The sequence below is a fragment of the Saimiri boliviensis genome, chromosome 12, assembly GCF_048565385.1.
Source record: "Saimiri boliviensis isolate mSaiBol1 chromosome 12, mSaiBol1.pri, whole genome shotgun sequence".
In the NCBI taxonomy this organism is placed as follows: domain Eukaryota; kingdom Metazoa; phylum Chordata; class Mammalia; order Primates; family Cebidae; genus Saimiri; species Saimiri boliviensis.
Genome location: NC_133460.1, coordinates 94,609,391 through 94,630,478, shown reverse-complemented (window position 1 = coordinate 94,630,478; position 21,088 = coordinate 94,609,391). Strand labels below are relative to the sequence as shown.

The following is a 21,088-nucleotide window of genomic DNA, read 5'->3' as shown; positions in this document are numbered from 1 at the left end:
AAGGTGACCCATCCCCAACTTCATAGATAAGACAGAGCAAGATTCAGTCTCAAAAAAAAAAAAAAGAAATAAATAAAATAAAATAAATAAAAGCCACTTTCTCAGGTGAGTGGGTTTCTTGCCATATGTACATACACGCTGCATTTCTGCTATTCTACTCACATTAGAGACCACTGAACCCACACCATGCAGGTTCATGCCAGGCCCCAGGTCCCTTGGATTATGAGAAACCCTAAGAAATTAGTTTAGCATCTGAGCACGAAGTCAGTCTTGCTGTTGTTCCCACTCTGATGTTTGGCTTTCATTTGAACCTTGTATTAGTTTATTCTGACACTGATGTAAAGAACTACCTGAGACTAAGTAATTTATAAAGAAAAGAGGTTTAATTTACCACAATTCCACAGGCTGTACAAGAAGCATGGCTTAAGAGGCCTCAGGAAACTTACAATCGTGGCAGAAGGGTGAAGGGGAAGGAAGCATGTCTTCACATGGTGGCAGGTGAGCAAGTGAGTGGAGGAGGAGGAGCTACATACACACTTTTAACCAACCAGATCTTGTGAAAACTATCATGAGACCGCACTAGGGGGATGGTACTAAATCATTAGAAACCACCCTCATGATCCAAACAAACATCTCCCACCAGACCCCACCTCCAATACTTGGTATCACAATGTAATATGAGATTTGGGTGGGGACACAAAGCCAAACCGTATCAAGCTTGTTTCTTTCCTTTTTTTTGAGACAGATTCTTGCTCTTTCAAACCCAGACTGGAGTGCAATGGTGCAATCTCAGCTCACTGCAGCCTCCGCCTCCCGGGTTCAAGCAATTCACCTTCCTCAGCCCTCTGAGTACGTGGAACTACAGGTGTGCGCCACCACACCCAGCTAATTTTTGTACATGTAGTAGACATGAGATTTCACCATGTTAGCCAGGATGGTCTTGATCTCCTGACCTCATGATCTGCCTGCCTTGGCCTCCCAAAGTGCTGGGATTACAGGCATGGGCCACCATGCCTGACTGTTTTGTTTTTTGTTGGAGACGGAATCTCGCTCTGTCACCCAGACTGGAGTGCAATGGTGTCATCTCGGCTTACCACAACCTCTGCCTCCCACATTCAAGTGATTTTCCTGCCTCAGCTTCCTGAGTAGCAGGGATTACAAGCATGTGCCACCACACCCAGCTAATTTTACATTTTTAGTACAGAAGGAGTTTCACCATGTTGGTCAGGCTGGTCTTGAACTCCTGACCTCAGGTGATCTGTCTGCCTCAGCCTCCCAAAGTGCTGGGATTACTGATGTCAGCCACCACACCTGGCCCAAGCCTGTTGTTTCTTAATCATTAAACTCTGAGCCACCCCACTCACTCTCAAGCAGCCTCACTCACTTTCTTGTTTCTCTACCAGGTAACTTCAAATACTTTTACACCTGAAGGTCTATGCCTTAACCCTAGGGCCCACATCTCAGTCTTAGACCCCTCTACCATTTGCCACAGTTCCTTGAGGTCACCTCACAGCTCACATCTTTGCATATGGCAGATCTCTGATGTCATGCAGATCTCCCTGGTATTGACGGCATCTGGACTTTTATCAATTACCATCCTTTGCCAAAAATTCCATCCCTAACCTCTGCCTACGTGCTACAGTTTGACAGCTACTGAATCTTACTCATACTGACTGTTCATATACCTGGACTCATTCCTATTACCCGTTTCTGGGAATCTGCCCCCAACTGTTTACCTGGATTCCAGATCTTTGCCAGGCGTATTCAGCCAGTCCAACTCCATTACAGAGACCATCTTTTTTAGTACGTATGTATGTATGTACTTATTTACTTATTTATTTATGGAGACAGAATCTTGCTGTCACCCAGACTGGAGTGCAATGGTGCTATCTCAGCCTATGCAACCTCCGCCTCCCGGGTTCAAGCGATTCTCTTTCCCTCAGCCTCCCGAGTAGCAGGGATTACAGACCCCTGCCACCATGGGAAGCTAATTTTTGTATTTTTATTAGAGATGGGTTCTGCCATGTTGGTCAGGCTGGTTTCAAATTTCTGACCTCAGGTGATCCACCCGCCTTGGCCTCCCAAAGTGCTGGGATTACAGGTGTGAGCCATCACACCCAGCTTCCTTTTAGTATTTTAATGTGTTTTTTCATTAAATTACATTGGAATAAATACATTTTTATGTGGAAAGAAGGGAAATAATCAGTATAATATCCCATATTTCTTGAACACCTACTATTGTCTGACAGCTTTAAAAAGTAGTATGTTTTAACTCATTACACCCTAGCCCTATGAGAAGTAGGTGTTAATATCATCTCCATTTTACAGGCAAGGCTGCAAGCACAGAGAAGTTACTTGTCCAAGGTCATATAAGAATTGTGTTGTGGAGTTGAGAATATAAATTCAAGCAGACTAGCTCCAGAACCCGCGTTCTTAACCAGCACACTCTACTGCAACTCTACTCCCCTCACTCCCAAGGATGTTTTCAAAATATGAGTCATTTCAAACTTACACCTGTTAAGATCATTTAGCTAGATATTTTTAACTCCTCCCCAAACCAAGCCTCAAATCTAACTTCTCACCTCTAATGCAAACACTTTAACAAAATATGTATTTTCATAGATTGAATTTTCTTAAGATGAAGTTTATGTGAACATAAATGCATAAACAATAAGCCTAAGATCTGACACTCAGGATTTTGCTTATTAAATCAACAGTAAGTAAAATTCCCCGGGTATTCACCAAATTAAATCTTTTAACTAAGGGTAATCTAAACTATAATTATGAGGTTTAGAAAATGGAAGGGCCTGTCTAGATCCTGATATCCAGATTACATATGCCCCATTATTTCATCTAAACTGTGTTGGACATTAATTGCCATGTAAGCTTGTGGACGCATTTGAAGAGTTCTAGGCTCTGTCCTGATAAAATAAGATTTAGCTTTGAAAAGTAGGCCTAGTTGACATGAATAAGAATTCTGAAAATGTATGCATACAATGATATTTTATGACACCAAATTAATTTGTATCAAAAAAGGGGGGACATTAAGACTATTTTTAACATAAAAAAACTGGAAATAATGAGAAGATAAAGAGACAACCCAAGTCTCCAGTCCACAGCTGGAAACTGAACTCTCAAAAAAAAGTGAGAAACTCTGGAAAAAGACCTAAAAAGTCCAATATCAAATTCAGGAAAAAGAGAAAACATTAAACTAATTCACTAATTTATGGAGGAAAGTTTATCAAATACTACAGAAATGCAGATTTTACAGTAACAAATAACTTTCATACCTTTGTAGTGATAGCAGAGAACAAAACATTGCTTTGTAAATACAAATAACTCTTTCAAGAAGAGTTGTTTTCCCTGTTATTATCTAATGAGAGCCAAAAGGGGAATAGTATCCTTAGAATTTAAAGGTGTTAGAGCTTAAAAGGATATAAGATTATTAAATCTTATTCTACCTCATTTCTTATATGGAAAAAGAACAGGTCCTAAGAGAGAGAGTGATGTGTCCAAGTCCCTCAATTTATCTTATCCAATACTTTTCCTATTATTTAGATTAGAATGAGATACACAAGACTGTGTAGACCATATGATCTGTAGATATAAGAAAAATTTAAAACATAAACTGCACTTAGAAATTTATTTGACTAAAGATGTTGGTAAGAAAACACATTTCAGGTGCAACTGTACATTAAATAAACTGTTAACTTTTCTTTTTAAAAAGCCAGGTAATGCCTCATGTTACAATTTCTTGATTTTAAGAGGTTTGTAGGTATGTGTTCATAATTAATACCTAAAACATTTTGTTGGTGTTATTTCCATAAGAATCTAAAACAATTTTTACTATTTTAAAATAATGAGAATGCTTTTCTTTCAAGCTTCCATGGTATACTAGGAAGAGTAAAATTCATGACTCAGCTTTTTGTGCCCACTCACACATGCCTAAAAGGTCCACTGAAATTGCTTGCTATATTTTAAATTCTGCTTGAAGTAGGATTCTTGTTTTTCCGAGCCTCACAAAGACTAGACTCACAACTTAGTTCTGTAGCGTCTATTTAGCTGGACTTAAAGCCTACATCAAGTACTTTATTGTCAAATAAAAAGCTATCTATGAGGAGCTTAGGAACTTAAGTAGCTCTCCAGAGTTTGGTAAGTATTTTGTATCTACTTTTGATCTCTATTGTCTTGGAAAGGTTCTGTCAAGTTGTAAAGTGCTAAAAAGTGTTATTTTAAGCTTTTAAAAGGTAGTCAGAGTACTACAACCCTGGGATCCTTGGTTGCAACAAAGAAGTACAAAGCCAACTACTATAGTTTTCCAAAAACAACATTTCCTCAGTCCCTCCCCCAAGGAAATAAAAAAGCATCCAGGAAGTCCCATCTTTAAAAAATACTTAGCAATCAGCCGGGGGCTTCTAAAATTCAGACCCTCAAAAAAGCATAGGAAAGACTTTAAAGTCTATCCCTATTAGGTTTAGAGGGAAATGACTCTCCCTAACAAAAGCCATCTCCCTGATTGTTGCTTTGCTCACCATGTTTCTTACACATTTGGACTGTTTTCCTCTCTCATCTCCATCCAATATTTGTCTATACTTTGAAGTCTTGTTCGAAAGCCAACTCCTTCCACGGTGACTTCCCTAAGCTCCTCCATCTTAGCCCTCCCCACAACCTTACTGTTCAAAGCACTCTGTCATAGTCTGTATTGCCTTTTAATTATTTGAGTATGTCTTTGGGCTCCAACTGGGTCAACACTTTCTCCTTTCTTTACTGTCCACTTAGAGTTACTCAATAAGGGTTTATTAACTCAGTGAGGTGAGTAAGGCTCTTGACTCATAATACCCCCATTCTCTACTTGTGTTAGAATAAACCAGGACAGGGAATCTAGAGCAAACTTTGAAAGCTGGGCTATTCGTGCTTTGATAAGACCGGCCAAATATCCAAGATGGCTGAGGTAATGAATATTGTGACCTGCATACGAAATGTCTTAAGCGGACTGAAAAGTAATTACAAAAAAAAGTGGGAAGGTATGAGAAGGGCGTTATCAGTATCTGGAAGTATTTAAAATAAATAAGTATATACATATATTAAAAAGAGTCATTTCCAAAAATCTATACTTACCGCCACATTTTGTTTTGAGACCAGGTACAAATAATGCTACAAAAACGTTATCTTCAAACACCAAAGAAACTACTGATCCAGTCAATCAGCAAATGCTAATTCAGGTGTTAGGAAAAGGTTATAAAGACTACAGAAGGCACAGCTCTGATTCCTGCCCTTAAGGACTTTCCAGTTTATTAATAATTGTGGAAAGAAGTAAACCGAATAAGGCAACTTGTAAGACAGTTTAATGTTTTATAGGAGAACCTGGATTTGTGGCTTCCAAAACTCAAAATAGGCCTTTTTTTTCCCCCCTGAGAAGGAGTCTTGCTCTGTCGCCAGGCTGGAGCACAGTGGTGCAGTCTTGGCTCACTGCAAACCGCCGCCTCCCAGGTTCAAGTGATCCTTCAGCCTCAGCCTCCCGAGTAGCTGGGACTACAGGCGCGTGCCACCACACCCGATTAATTTTTGTATTTTTAGTAGAGACAGGGTTTCACCATGTTGGCCAGGATGGTCTCGATCTCTTGACCTCGTGATCTGCCCACCTTGGCCTCCCAAAGTGCTGGGATTACAGGCGTGAACCACTGCACCCAGCCCCAAATAGGCCTTTAAATGAATATTTTTCATGCCTAAAAGGTATGTTTAAAATAATTCATTCTTGTCTAAGGACAGAAGTGTGGAGAGTAAGCCTGCAAAAGGTCATCACCACTATTAAAGCATTTTTTTTTCCTGATCTTTTTAACTGTCATGATGATGGTCAAATGTATTCTGAAGCTCAGCCAAAGCTCTCTCTTTTTTTTTTTTTTTAGAATGATACTCAAAACAAAGCAAATATTGGCTTAGTCATGACACTTGTTGTTCTAAAACATTAATAGCCTATTGTTCACTGTGGTTGTCTCAACAAGATAATACATTGAAAAACATCATTTCCTGATAGGAAGTGAATTCCCACTGTGTGTCACAGGACCCTAGCCAAATGCTGGGTTCCAAAGGAGAAATACCAGTCCCTTCTGGGACTGCATAACAGACCATGATAATGAGACTTTCCTCTCTCTCGTTTAAAATGTCTGTTTCAGCTCAAACTACAATCTATTTGACTGATTTTGCAACCATAGGACTGTTTTCCTAAAATGGCTTCAAATGATTTAGACAAAGTTTGTTCAACATCCTGTAGACAGCAGCATCCTGTATATTTCTAACTATGAAGCATTTCCTTAGTAATACATGCCACAATGGATGGGGTAATTTGACAAAGCTATCAGGATGTATCTTCAAAACAGTGTGTGACCATTTTCAAGCACGGTTTCATATAAGCCATTTTTTAAAAATCATAATATATGAAGCACAATAATTGCTTCTCATACAGAAGAGTGTGCCTCTGAAATAACAGACACTGTACTAATAAGACATTAAGACCTCCTTTTTAAACACTGAAAACATACTTTGTTTTCATTGATTTGAATTTAAATAACTCTTTTGCCAATTTCCAATTACCAGTGGATATTAGAAAACTCCAGCAAAGGAAGAAACAGGAGCAGTTGTTATTTTAGTAGATTCTAAGCGAGACTATCTCAGTTACCTAGGTACTCCCAAGTATTTAATGCAGTGCTTGGCTGTTAGGAGGTCTTCAATACATTTTGCTGAGTGGAACTGTATGTCAAAAAACATATATGAAAATTAACAAGGAATACTAATAATTATCCAGCATTTCTTGAATAATAAAGAATATCACAGATTATAGAAAAGTATATTTAAGGTATATTAAGCCTTCTACCAAGAAGCTAAGGTAACCACCACACAAACATACAAAACTCTCCTACCTTCTGGACAAAAAAATGTCTTTATCTTCCAGTTGTAATTACCCAAATCCTGTGAAGTTCTTATATCATTCTGTCTTTCGAACAGCTGTCATTTGATTGAATTATGAGACTAAAATTGTCAAACAGGCAATGCTAAGCAATGCAAAACATCCTATGTGTGATGCAGCAAAAATGACTGCTTTTGTTACTTTATAACTTGGCCTTGTAACTTTCTAACTTTGCTGGCAGGATATAGTTCACCTCTAAGGCAGCTTCCTCAGCACCAAATCAGAAAACTTTAGTTATATTAAGTAATGTCAGTTTTAGCATTTAATCAAAGAAGGTGATGGATTAAAGGGCTAGAATGTGCAAACAGTTTAAACAAGAAATCTGAAGCCAAGTTTCAAAGCCCTAGGATTACTTCTGAATGGTTGGACTCAGTGAAAACTATAAGGATCCATTTTAAAAACAAATATAACCTCACAATCTTCTATTCTTCAAGTATTCAAACTTGATAAACAGGATTTGGTTTTAATTCTGAAATGGGTTTTATACTTTTGAAATTGATTTTTTAGAAAAGGATAGTTCATGTGAAATATAGAATGATATTCAACTTCCCTTTTTTACATTCTTAAAGTTTAAAATAGCTTAGGCCATATGGCAGGTCAAATAAATTACAGACCACACAATATATATAAAAGATGTCTTTAATTTAAATATGAGAAACTTCATATAATTTGGGTTATACAGCTTAAATCAATATTCCAACAAAAATACTACATATATATTGAAGTTGGAAGGGACATTAAAACTCACCTATTTCAACCTCTCATTTTATAGATGGTAAAACTGAGGACTGAGGAGGTCAGGTGACTCACCCAATCCCACACCCAAGTTACCCAACCTTGAACCCAATATTCTTTCACTATTCTGCTGAAAAATAACTTCCTCCTGGGGCAGTTCTTATCCACGCATGAATGCCTGGGTCAGTGTGGCCTATGAGGATTTTTTCCCATTTCTACACAGCACTATTATGTCTTCCCTATAGGACCCAAGTTCTGGGTTCTGTCCCAAAATGGAGGTAGGAGAAGACTGATAGCGTAAGTACGTCTGGTGGAAAGGGGATGGGGACAAACTTGGAAAGAATCCAAATATCCATCAAAAGAGGAATAACTGAGTTATAGGACATCCATCCACACAATAAAGTACTATACAGCCATTAAAAACAATGAAGTAGGCTGGGTGCAGTGGCTCACGCCTGTAATCCCAGCACTTTGGGAGGCTGAGGTGAGTGAATCACTTGAGGTCAGGAGTTTGAGACCTGGCCAACGTGGTGAAACCTCATCTCTTCTAAAATTACAAAAATTAGCCAGGGGTGGTGGCACATGCCTGTAATCCCACATACTCTGGAGGGTGAGGCAAGAGAATCACTTAAACCCAGAAGACGGAGGTTGCATTGAGCCAAGATCATGCCACTATACTCCAACCTGGTGACAGGGCAAGACTTCATCTAAAAAAAAAAAAAGAATGAAGTAGATACATAATGGTATGCGTGGTATAATTGTATATGTATTAAAAGGATGTTCCGGTAGTTCTCACACGGGTAGTGTATACACTCCTCTCTCTCTGCCTCTCTCTTTCCCATCAAAATTTTTTTTGAAAAATAATTTCCCTCTGGGGAGTGGAGCTGAGGGATTAGGGTGGGAAAAACATTTTTTCATATGTCCCTTTGAATTATTTCATCTTTGCCATATGCATTTTTTAGTAAAATTACCTTTTAAACCTATGCTAAAGCAGAGAAAGGAAATTCTGCAGAGCCCTAGGAGACAACTCTCTGGTGAAGAAGATAAAGAAGGGGTTTATCAATGGTAATTTGACAGTCTATATCTAATCTACATGACACATTATATCTGGTTCTCTAGAAAAGCCTTCTCCATGCTTTTCACGTCATGGTATGTGTATTAGTTCTCACTAATAGGATGTCCATAAATAAGACAAAGATTGTGTAGCAGACTGCAGTAAATGGGAGGAGACTGAAGGGCAGATTCACAGGGCTTGGTGAAAAATATTCCATTTTCTTTGTATTATGTACTCACTCAGCAAAAGGGTATTACTGGAGATATTAACTATGATTTTCTATTAAAGTTGCAAATAAAAATCTACTTAAAAATCTTCTAATTCCAATATTTAACAGCAAATTCCTTGGCAAGCTTTGCTCCAGCACAACTGTAGAAGTCGAAGTTTAACTGTATCGTTCCAGAGTTCAAAGGGGCAGTACATTGTAACCAATATTTTTTGAAATGAAACAGAACAGAAAATAGCAGTGTTTTCTGTGTTGTAAGAGAAATTTATTTCAGAGATTTAAAGTGGTACATGTGTGTGTCATGATTGGGTTATGATGCAAAATATACTGAAAAAAGTTTCAAAGCCACTTACCCAAGGCTACACAACTAATAGTTGTACACTGAGTAGCCAATGTTCAACGAAAGGTCTACGTAAACACTTGTGGCAGGAGGTTGGCCTAATTTCAACTTGAAAATGTATTTTCTTGGTGATGATATGATTTATATAGCTAGTTCTACTATTCAGACATTAAAAAGTAAATTTCAAAATTCCTGACAGACACAACTTATTTAAAGTAAAGCTGTAGTTTTCATGTCATTTAAAGAATGATTGAGGTATCATCCAAACATTTTTTGTTCTCAATTCTAGTATATTCCCTTTAGCACTTGTAGAATAATCATGTGTCTTTACAAAGAAAATTGGGGCACTCAAAGCTGGAAAAGACCTTAGAGGAAGCTAATTCAAATTCCTAATTGTATAGGTGAAGAAACTAATGTCCAAAGAGGTAAAACAGTCTCTTGATTCCCAGGCTAGTACTTTTTGCTATGATACCATACCTGTGCTTTATTCTTACATCCTTGTGAAGCTAGAAGACAGATAAATCCAATTACTAGCAAGTAAAAAAGAGGAAGCTGAAGCAAGGAGATGCTAAGAAGTCTTAGTCCAAAAGGGATGACACAATGTCATCCCTGCAAACTTTACAGAAATTAGCCATTTTCAACATTCAGCTTTGATTTCAATGGAGGCAGTTGTTCAACTTGCTTGCACCAAATGAGTGTCTACTCAAAGAGTACACATGGCCACACCCCAGAGAGTACAGACAACACAAAGCACAGCCTCTCTCCACATGCCCATTTCAGTCAGTGCATAATTAAACACTCCACAAGCATTTAAAACTCAGGTACAAATAGAAACTCATTATGTGAGGGAAAAGAGGTCAGACAGACCCCAGTTGCAAAGAAAAAAACTGCTGAACATGAACCTCAATGAACAACAATAATTCTCCTATAGTTTAACTCACCATTCACGTCACAAACTCTAGAAAGAACACAGAGGCACGGAACTGATGAGGCATGGAACAGAACTTTGGGCTGCAGCCTGCCCCAACTCTTCTGACAAATACCCAACAGCAACAGGACAAAGCATCATTATGACAGAAATAAAAGGCTCTTTAGATGCTGCCTTTTTAATTCAATGTACCCACTCTTACACACAAAGTTCATGTCACGATGTCTCGAAACACAGTATTGCCAGATTATGCTATTAATGGGTCCAATAAATTCAGTACAAAACACTACCTTCAAGCATTTTTAAGTTAAATAACTAGCACATTTGGGAGAATACTAGTATTTTCCTTCATTTGAACCATCAATGTCATCCCCAAAATAGTTAAAAAACAATTCAGTAAACTGTTTAAGAAAGGGAAAAAAATAATAAAAGCAGACAAGTGAACTAAAAGAAAAAAAAAAAAAAACCCTGGTTGAGTGATAAAGCCACAGGCTCCTCCCAAAGAAGAATATTGCATGTTACTAGCAGCAGGCACAAAACTAACCATCTATCTTATCTGTTTCTCCTTAAGCTGTAAGCTATCAGTATTACAATAGACAATCCACTACTTACAAAAAAATTGAAGTGCTGTACATTTCTTAAGCTGGTTTTTGTGTGGCAATTCTGATGCAACGCTGCCCCAAAAGTGAACTTTGTTTTAAAGAGCAAGATATCCACATTCAATGTGGTTAGAACTAGGGTGGAGCTCACTCTGGGGGAAACAACACACCCAGGCAGACTTCAGTGAGAACAAACTGCACATTAATATTGCCACACAATTTTCAGAGCCTCAGAGTCACAATTAATTGGTTAATCCTCCTAAAAAAGTGTGTGTGGTGGGGGGGGCGGGGGGGTTCATGTTTGTAGATCAGCTTTCTTGCCTTGAAGTAAAATTTATCTCATTTCTTGTTTATGAAGACAGTCAAGATAAAATGCAAGAGAGATCACACAGTTCAACCAACAGAGCGTTAGATGGAAGTGGAGTACTATAAAGGAAGTCCAACCATGCCAACTTCTAAGTTTAGCAACAGCAGCTTTTACATATCAAGGTGTCAGAAGCATTGCTCATTCTAAAACATTACTTCAGCCTGTTTCCAGGGATCCTCAACATGAACACAAATTACCTACTTTCTCTCCTCACCAGTGCTCTAGTTCTCCTAGCAATGCACAAACAGTAAAAACTATTTTATTATCAGCTAGCAATGGTTCCTTTCAAAATCAGATGTCATTTATGGACTTGCTTTGATGGAATATTGAAATGTATATTTAAAGGGAAAATTATTTATTATGCACACGATACTTTTTAAAATTTTGTAATCATCCACTTTTTCAATAATTGTTTAGGAATTGTATTTTTAAAAGTTTTCCATAGGATGTATAAATACTGTATATATTTAACAGGATCTAAAATAATTTATCAATTTTTGAAGCTATTACCAAACATCTGATAATTAAAGTGATTTTAACCAATACTATTTTCTGTATATGCATATTCAGACACACAACCAAGAGTTTTTAATTGAATTCCTATAATCATAAAATTAAGTTTGAGAAAATAAGCATATAAAAAAACTATATAATTGTTTACATAGAATTTAAAATGAACAATGGAAAAGGCTTTGAGAGAAGACCAGGAAAATATTACTTTTAATGATGCGTATTGTCACATTACTCTAGCCAAGAGCTACTCTCTCACATTGGAACAAAAAATCAGTTTGGAGTACTGAACATCTCAGTATTCTGAGAGATAGCCTAGTGAGGGGCTGCTGATTGATCCTGCCTTTGTTGGATTATGAGGTCACTCTTACCACTTGATAAATTAACCATTCCAACATACTCCTCTCATAATCCAACTGCCTGATTTATTTTTCAAGCTTCAATGTAATTATGAATCACCTGCTTCCATCTCTTGGCTATTCTTCATCTCCCCCCTCAAACTAACAATTCAAAGTTACCAGTTGGTTGTTATATTAGAAGAATCCTGTCTTGATACTTCTTGGATTTACACTGGCAGAATGTGTTTTCAAGTCAAACTTCACTTTCACAGCTGCAAAGGAAATGACAAGAGAAGAAAAACACAGCCAATATATATCAGCAATTAATTCCATCCACAACTGCCTAGCTGTTTGTGCATGGAAGAATCAGTCTGTTTCCTTTTGGGGCTTTCACCACTGAAAATTGATACTGCACATTCAGAGACACAAGCTGTTTGTAACATGTCAGGAATGTGCACAAGATCACACAGAGTTGAAGGGACAAAATGAAATCCAGATCTAGTTTTCTTGGGACTTGCCAGTATTATTTCATAGCTTAAAAAAAAAAAACCCATGAAAACACCCCAATCACAGAAAAGAGCGAAATACATGAAAAAATATTCTCCCTTCTGAATATTACCCTTCCAATAAAGGAGAAAATCTGCCAATGATATCAGATTTAGTATCAAGAATAGACACTCTGATTTATTGGCATAGACAAGGTGTGACATTCTTAGGAATCCACATGCCCTCAGTATGTTAAATTCAGCCAATACTCTGGACTACACAGCTACTTGCCCAATGTGTAGTTAGTCCTTTAAAGAATCCTTATAAATGTGAAAGTTGTTGGGAACCAGTGCTTTCACCACAGTCATGCAGAAAAGCAAGTTTTTCTTGGTTAGTCCAGATATTATTTGGCACTCATATACACGCCTGTTTCAGAGATTTATGTAAATTTACAGATCCAATCTTCTAGGGTAACTTCCAAGCAATGAAAATTCTCCTCCCCACCACCCTCCAACTGAGTTTGTGGATTTTAAATAAAAATAGCAAGTGCCAGAGGCTTAACAACTGAAGTATGGGGTTGTGTGCAACTCATGAAGTATGCTATCCCCCTTCTCTCCCTGTCCTCCATCTCCAATTTTATTTCAAGTTATCTGTTTCATTTAAATTTTGTAAAATGTCATTTTGTCATATTGTATTTTCAGTACATAAAATGACTTGTGACTAGTTATTGCTACAAAAGTTAGAGCAAAGAGAAAGATGGCATTTTAAAAACAAAATAATTGAAAACATATTTTAGCTTTGTTTAAAAAAAAATAAAGAGGAAATGAGGTGGCCCCATGACTGACTTCATTGTCCTAAGGGCCTTCCCCGTCCCCTTTGCCCTCCAATCAACAACAGCTGCACAAGAGTTCACACACTCCTAATGCCTGTACATTCTCAAATACAATATAGATAGGACACTCACTCTGGGCACCACTAAGGTCCAGGGCTTGATCAATGAAGATCAGTCAATCAACTGTCTATTCCAAATAGGGGAGTGAAAGAAACATTCCATAAGCTTTCAAATGAAGATGCTTTCAAGAGCCAGAAATCAAACAAGTACAATGATAAGCTGTCTCCAACTGAAGTGTTATGAATCCTGAAGGCACGAAGTTTGATTTGTTAAGGAACTACTATGCATCTCAAACATGTGGTAGACTAAAAACAAAGCACAAAACCAAAAAAAAAAAGGGCTTTTCCGTTTGAACAAACATCATCTAGTCAAGGATATATCAGGATGGGAGAGGAAAGGAGAAGTTTAATCTTTGGTTGATGGTGACACTAACTTCTAGAAATATGTTATAACTATTAGTGACTTAAAACAACCATAGAGATGAGCTTTGCTTGGCAAGCTTCAACTCTGTGGGACATTCAATCTAGCTTGAGATGTCTATGGGAAGGAACCTCTCACCTACTACAAGGTTGGCTAAGGAAAAAACAGGTCTGTCTAAACGGCTACGGCTTAAATCAGGTTACTTAAACTCATGTTAGTCTAACTAAAGGCTGGGGTGGGAAGCTGGTTGCTTCCATGGGTTCCTCTACTCATTTGGGAGCACCTTCGTATCCCAACACATAGCACAGAGCTTAGAGCTTAGCCCACTGGAACTATCCCTAAGTACTGAATGGTTATGCCTAGGTAATAGGCATTAAGTTATGATACAAGTGAAACAACTAAGGATGAACACTCCTCAAAAAGGAACGCAAAATGACGGAAAAATAGGGGGCAGGGAGATTATCAAAGCAAAATGCATGAAATAGTAAAAACATTGAAAACTGTGCAAACTTGTGTGTCCTCAGAGATCTAAATGCTACTAAGCAGTTAAAGTGCCACTGGAATAATTCAGACTGCTACGCAACGCACTTCACATACTGATTCTGTGTACTTCCCACAGCAACCCTATCGGTAGTACTATTATGATGCCTCCTTTACAGATGAGAAAACTAAAACTCAAAGAAGTGAAGCAAATAAGGTCACACAACTAATGGCAATGGAGATAAATCGAGTAGTGATTTTTCATCTATCCCTGGTGATTTTCATAATAGGCCAATTTTATACACACTATGGAGGTTCTAGGTTAAAGAAAACTCAGACTGTTGTGGGATTCAGCTGAGGGAGTAAAACTCAAGTGAGAAAAAAAGGCCTGGATAAAAGGTAAACCAAAGGCAAGGTGTAGGCGTTGTATGAGTTCTATGTAGGAGGAAGCTTCATGCAACAGTCTGCCTTCCTAGAGTTGTAACTCAGAGATGTCCCTCGAACTGCAGGAGGGCAGCTCAAGAGTAGCTCTTACTCTCTCACAGCTTTTGTCCCCCCAAGTAACTGTTCTCACAAGTGATACTACCACATAGATAATTCCCTGATAAAAATAATGACCATGGTGTTCACACTTCCGAAGATAATGAGAGCCTATCCAAGAAATGCAATGGTTGTCTGCAGCCATCTCTCACTACATTCTACAATTTCCTATGTGAGGAATGCCCTGGTTTAGCCTCCCTTGCAAAGACGGATTTGTGAAGGAAAGCCTCCTACATGCTTCCATCCAGAAGTTTAAAGCCGCAAGTCCTGCAACCCTCTGGCTTACTTCCAATATAGCACTCCTTACACTGACAACTGTCTATTCCCTGGGTAGACTTCTTAGATGTGCAGTGTGCAACTTGAGGGCAGGGCCCCTCAGGACCTAGACCAGGGCTTAAAAAAGGAGTTTAAAAAATACTATATATAGTCAATGAATACTGTCCCTTGCCTACTTAATAGTTGATAGTTATTTTTGTTAAAACAGGTAATCCAGGATTTAAAAAGAAAGAATTACAGAAAAGGCAAGGTTGGGGATAAGTAAAATATGGTTAATGTTCAAAATAGTTTTTTTCTGGATAAAAAAATGTATACAGCATAACCTACAATGATTGACAATTTCAATCTTTAGACCCAATGACTTACTGAATTTCAACCTCAGCTTTATTAAAGCTTTATTAAAGCTGAGGTTGAAATTCAGTAAGTCATTGGGTCTAAAGATTGGGGATAAGTAAAATATGGTTAATGTTCAAAATAGGTTGGGGATAAGTAAAAGGTTGCAATTCAGTAAGTCATTAGGTCTAAAGATTGGGGATAAGTAAAATATGGTTAATGTTCAAGAACGGTTGGGGATAAGTAAAATATGGTTAATGTTCAAAAATAGTTTTTTTCTGGATAAAAAAATGTAGACAGCATAACCTACAATGATTGACAATTTCAATCTTTAGCTTTATTAAAGCTGAGGTTGAAATTCAGTAAGTCATTAGGTCTAAAGATTAGGCATGATCCCCATTTAAAACAAAAATTAACCAAACTAGTGAGGCTGTATTACATCTTCAAGGTTGCCAAACTTGAGGTAGAAAGACATGATATAGCTTTGGCTCTAATCATTGCATACTACTTTTGAAAACTATGCATTTTATTAACACCTCGTGAAGGCAGCCTAAATGAAAAAGAAAAAAAGCACAGAAAAGTGAAGAATAAATCTATTTGTGCTACTAAAAAATCTACAATCATGAATAATTTCTTCTTCGGAAAAAAGTTCTAAAACTGGATAGAAAAGAAGTAAAAATAAAATGAAATATAGCCACAATAGATGAAATATTCATGACACAGGCAATTTGTTTTTACATTCTAAATCTATAACTTTTATTTTTAACTGTGGTAAGAATATTTAACATGAAGCCTACCCTCGTAAATTTAAGTATATATTATCTTTGATTATAGGTACAATGTTCTATAGCAGACCTTAGAGCCTTTTTATCTTGTTGGACTGAAACCCTCTCCCCTGCAATTTGTTAAAAATGTTACTTTTGCTTTGAGCGGTTGCATTTAAGGATATGGGGCTCTGTAGGCATTTAATTGCTTTTTCCAACTTTGAGACATGTCTTTACTTCGAAAAATATGTTTTACATTTCAAATACTTTACTCAGTAAAAGCCATTCCCCCAATTTTTTTACATCTTGGGATATTTAAGTATTCATCAATAATGTTTCTAAAAATTATCCTCCAAATACAATTCAAGCACTTAGCTTCAAACACTGCTGTCAGACAGGTAGGAGGCAAAGCTGGCCTCCCCCCGACAAAAAAAAACAAAAACCAAAAACAACCACGATGTGTAGGCCTACTAACAATCTCAGCTTCTCAGATCTAGCTCTAGAACTTGTGCTGCCTACATATGACAAGCGCCACATCCCATCCTCTAAAATTAATGCTCTAATGTCCTCAAATACAATAAGTAAGCTTTTTCCAAGACAGGGCCGGAGACAGGTTTGGATATCCGCACCCCCTCCCCCCAATCTTTATCCTTCAACTCCCACATTACTCTGCCTGCCTTAAAGTATCTGAATGTGTTTTTCCAATCAATGATTGATAGATTTGCCATCTATCTATATTCAGTAGCATGATAGAAAGTATAACGAAAACAAAACCAAAACTGGTCTGTAAATATATCTCTTCTTTACATTTTAGAGGGATTTAGTTTACAGAATCATACGTACTACCCTCAAACATTACTAAAGTGCAGAATATCAACTTATTCTCTGCAATTTACACCTGTACTGATCACATAATCTGATTTTAGATTTTTTTTAATCTATTTAAATTCTAATTTGGTAAATCAATTCACAAAATATTTCTTTTCTACTTTCTGCTTAAAGACATTTATTCTATTAACAATACATTCCCCAACTATTACATTCTACAACTGAACAGGTAGCATGGTAGAAAATGTAAGAAATGAATGAGACATTGCCTCTGACCCTAAAATACTAGCAATTTAGTGGGTTGAGACAGGGGAGAGGGAGAGATCATTGTAGCACAGTCTGTTATTGTTATAATAGACATACTACAGCTTCAGAGAAAGAAGCATATTTGAAAGGTTACAGGGGCAGTTACCCTGGAGGCTGGTCTAAAAAGAATGAGTACATACAGGGTGAAGAGAAGAAAGATATTAAAAAGATGATATATGTTTTAACAAACTTTTAACATATGGCTTTACTTTAAATAAAACTATCAAGGATTACAACTTACAAAAGGGAAATCAAAATTTTCACTGGGTAACAGTTTACAGTGGTTTGTATAATTTAAGCTACAGGAAGCCTACAATCTATTAGCAAACCACACAGTTTTGTGTCATGTGCTTTTGCCTTCACTCTAATCTTCCGACTTGCAGGCTAAGAAAAGAAACTCAAAAGCCATTTATATTCTTTCTTAAACAATGCTTGTTCTTACACTGCACTAACCAATGACTTAGAAATAATTAAGACCAATTATCTTGAAAGCCAGTCAAACTGTAATCTGACATCACATCACCATGAAAAGAGGCATAAGAATGTTCTAGGTTAATACTAAGGTCAATAAACAAATTCCATGGTCAACAGGCACTATAGTATACTATACCCTATGGGCTCAAATCCTTAAAGACATCAGGTATAAGCAAGGTAGATTTAATGGGAGAGAGTGGGAAGGAAAACAAGCCACCACAACTAATAAGCATTATGTTTTGTAAGGCACTGAAGTTATAAGGTTCACTGGCCCAGAAAGTTGTTGACATATGAGAAAGGTTACTTTTTTGGATTGAAAAATGGGCTAAGGTGATGAAATACACATTTAAAGTTGAAAAGGATATGTTAAATTGCTGAGACTAGGCCACTTATTTTTATCAACTTATTATTGATGAGAAAATGCCACAGGATAAATGTTTAAGATTCTTCTACATGGAAGTACACATAAATAACAAATCTTCCATTTTTACCCAGAAGAATATGCAGATCATTTACAGCATATATGATCATGACAACCTGAGAGAAAAAACACTTTAAAACCGAGAAATTAAGGTAGGATTATTTATGTAAATTCTTTAAAGATTCCTTGCCAGGTTCTTTTAAACAGTAATCTCCCCTGCATTTAACCCTGTTATACTGAGATACAGGCAACTTTTTTTTTTAAATGACAGGGTCCCATCTGTTGCCCAGTCTGGGTGCAGTGGCATGATCATGGCTCACTGCAGCCACAACCTCTCTGGGCTCAAACGCTCCTTCCAGCTCAGCCTCCTGAGTAGCTGGGACCACAGGCTTGCACCACCAAGCCCAGCTAATTTTTGTATAAATTTTTTTTTTTTTTTTTCCAGAGATGAGGTTTCACCATGTTGCCTAGGCTGGTCTCAAACTCCTGAGCTCAAGCGATCCAGCTCCCTCAGCCTCCTGAAGTGTTGGGATTATAAAAATGAGACAACATTTTGGGAGCATATACTTTACATAAAGCAAGGGTCGGCCGGGCGCGGTGGCTCAAGCCTGTAATCCCAGCACTTTGGGAGGCCGAGGCGGGTGGATCACGAGGTCGAGAGATCGAGACCATCCTGGTCAACATGGTGAAACCCCGTCTCTACTAAAAAATACAAAAAAGTAGCTGGGCATGGTGGCACGTGCCTGTAATCCCAGCTAGTCAGGAGGCTGAGGCAGGAGAATTGCTTGAACCCAGGAGGCGGAGGTTGCGGTGAGCCGAGATCGCGCCATTGCACTCCAGCCTGGGTAACAAGAGCGAAACTCCGTCTCAAAAAAAAAAAAAAAAAAAAAAAAAAGCAAGGGCCATCAGTATTTTATACTAATGAATTCACACATACAACATCTAAACTTTGACAAAAAAGAAAAAACCCTCTTGCCTTTCAAAACGTTCAGTTCAGAAGTTTAATCCTGGAGTAGGAAACCCTCGATGAATTCTTTGGACAGTGTATACGCACAGTTGTCTCTAGGTATCCAACAGCAATTGGTTCCAGGACCTCCTATGGCCACCAAAATCCATGATGCTCAAGTCTCTGATATAAAATGGAGTGATATTTGCAAAAAACCTTTGTACTTCCTCCTGTATACTTTTAAGTTATCTCTAGATTACTTATAATGCCTAATACAACATAAATGCTATGAAAATAGTGGTATTCTGTATTTTTATTCAAATATCTTTAATCCGCAGTTGGTTGAATCTGACAATGTGAAACCCTCAGAAATGGAGGGCCAGCTGTAACTTCCTCAGAATATTCAGAGAAAAAGAGGGGGGTGGAAAAGCTTCTGAGAAGGAAGGTGACAGGAGGAGTACAAAAACTGGGTGGAAGGAGAAAGAAGGGGAGCTAAGCAAGCAGATAAAGAGACAATATAGGGAGCCAAGGGTGACATGAGATAAAGCGATCAAGTAACTGTGGCAGCCAAAGAGACCGGGCCACACCCACAGAGAGCTATGTGGCTTATTTCAAGGGGGTGGAACACAGAGCAAGTGAACAATTTTGGTTTTGTTTAACTGAAAGGTTGCACAATCCTGTAAATGGGGGAAGGAAAAGTAGGGGGTGTTTTTTCAGTATAAAGAAAGTTAGAATAAATACCTATCACTTCAAAAAATATTAAAGAAGTAACAACTAAACCATTCATAGGAATATGAAAAAACAAAGCAAGTCAAGGCAAAAATAATCTGGTATTGCTAGTATTTTAGAAAGGCAATGTATACCTTATACACGAAAATGAAAAACTGAGAACTTTGAGGAAAGAAATATAAACTCTATGTAAACACAGAACATTACTTATTAACTGCCAGGATGAAGCTTTTTATCCTGTGGACTATGCCATCCTTCAAACTACAAGACCCCCATGAAGTACACTGACAGCAATTTTGTGGATCAGTGTAAGGTTTTTCCTTCCTCCAACTTTAAATTTGGCAGCTTATAGAAATAATTCTCAATGACTGTGTTCTTAAAACTTACTCCAAGATAAGCAATACTGTGATGCCTGTGGGCTATTTCCAAGTTATTAATCTGAAACAGTTCTCAACCCCTTTAAACTCATTCCTGCTGGTCCAACATAATAAATGACATGATGCTTTAAATAAAAAGGGGAGGCAGAGGGAAGAAAGAAGGCCCAAGTTAGCAACTTTGAAGTTGCTTTAAAGTTTAAAAAAACTGAAAATGAGAACATAATATACATATGCAATATTTTTTCAATCATGTGGCTAGAAAGTATAGAAAGAAAATTTTAAAAAGACTTTCTTCCAGATGCAAATTACTTTATTCAATTTCAAGTTTAACAGTTACTGCCTTTACCATAGTCTAGGAAATGAAACTTGAAAAAATAAGTTAGGTATTTCAAGTTTTCTGTAGACAATTTATCAAATCTATTGATTCTAAGCATTAACATCTTTCTACAAGAATTTTTTTAAAAGACACTGTACATTCAACAAGCGTTTACTTTCACCATGATAGAAGTCAAAGTGTGCTTGCTAAATCAGAAAGCGACCAGTGCGCTTAGACCAGTGTTCTTAACATAGAACAGAGCAACTAAGTGTAGCTTTAACATTTTGGCTCATCAGTTTGTAAACAAAAATTTATAGCTAGAGTTCAAAAGAGGGATCTAAATATACAGACCTCTCTCAACATAATGTCATTATGTAGATCATACCATTAGTAAGAAATGCTCATGGAAAAACTCTTATTTCAGAATTTCCAAAAATTC

At 37.4% G+C, this 21,088-nt stretch overlaps 1 protein-coding gene across 12 annotated transcripts in view; it reads right to left on the bottom strand.

Moving 5' to 3' along the window:
- The window catches only part of ADD3 (adducin 3), a 127,264-nt gene that overhangs the window by 41,024 nt on the left and 65,152 nt on the right, over nucleotides 1-21,088 (bottom strand). For 2 of the 12 annotated variants that reach the window (XM_074382857.1, XM_010333031.3), the window contains one exon: nucleotides 12,242-12,333. The exons of 8 other annotated variants lie outside the window; for them this stretch is intronic. The gene's annotated coding sequence lies outside the window, so the exon portion shown is untranslated. Of the gene's footprint in view, nucleotides 1-6,917; nucleotides 8,126-10,859; nucleotides 11,005-12,241; nucleotides 12,334-21,088 lie in introns of those variants that run through there. 2 more of the 12 variants (XM_010333041.2, XM_074382861.1) reach the window with 2 other exon arrangements.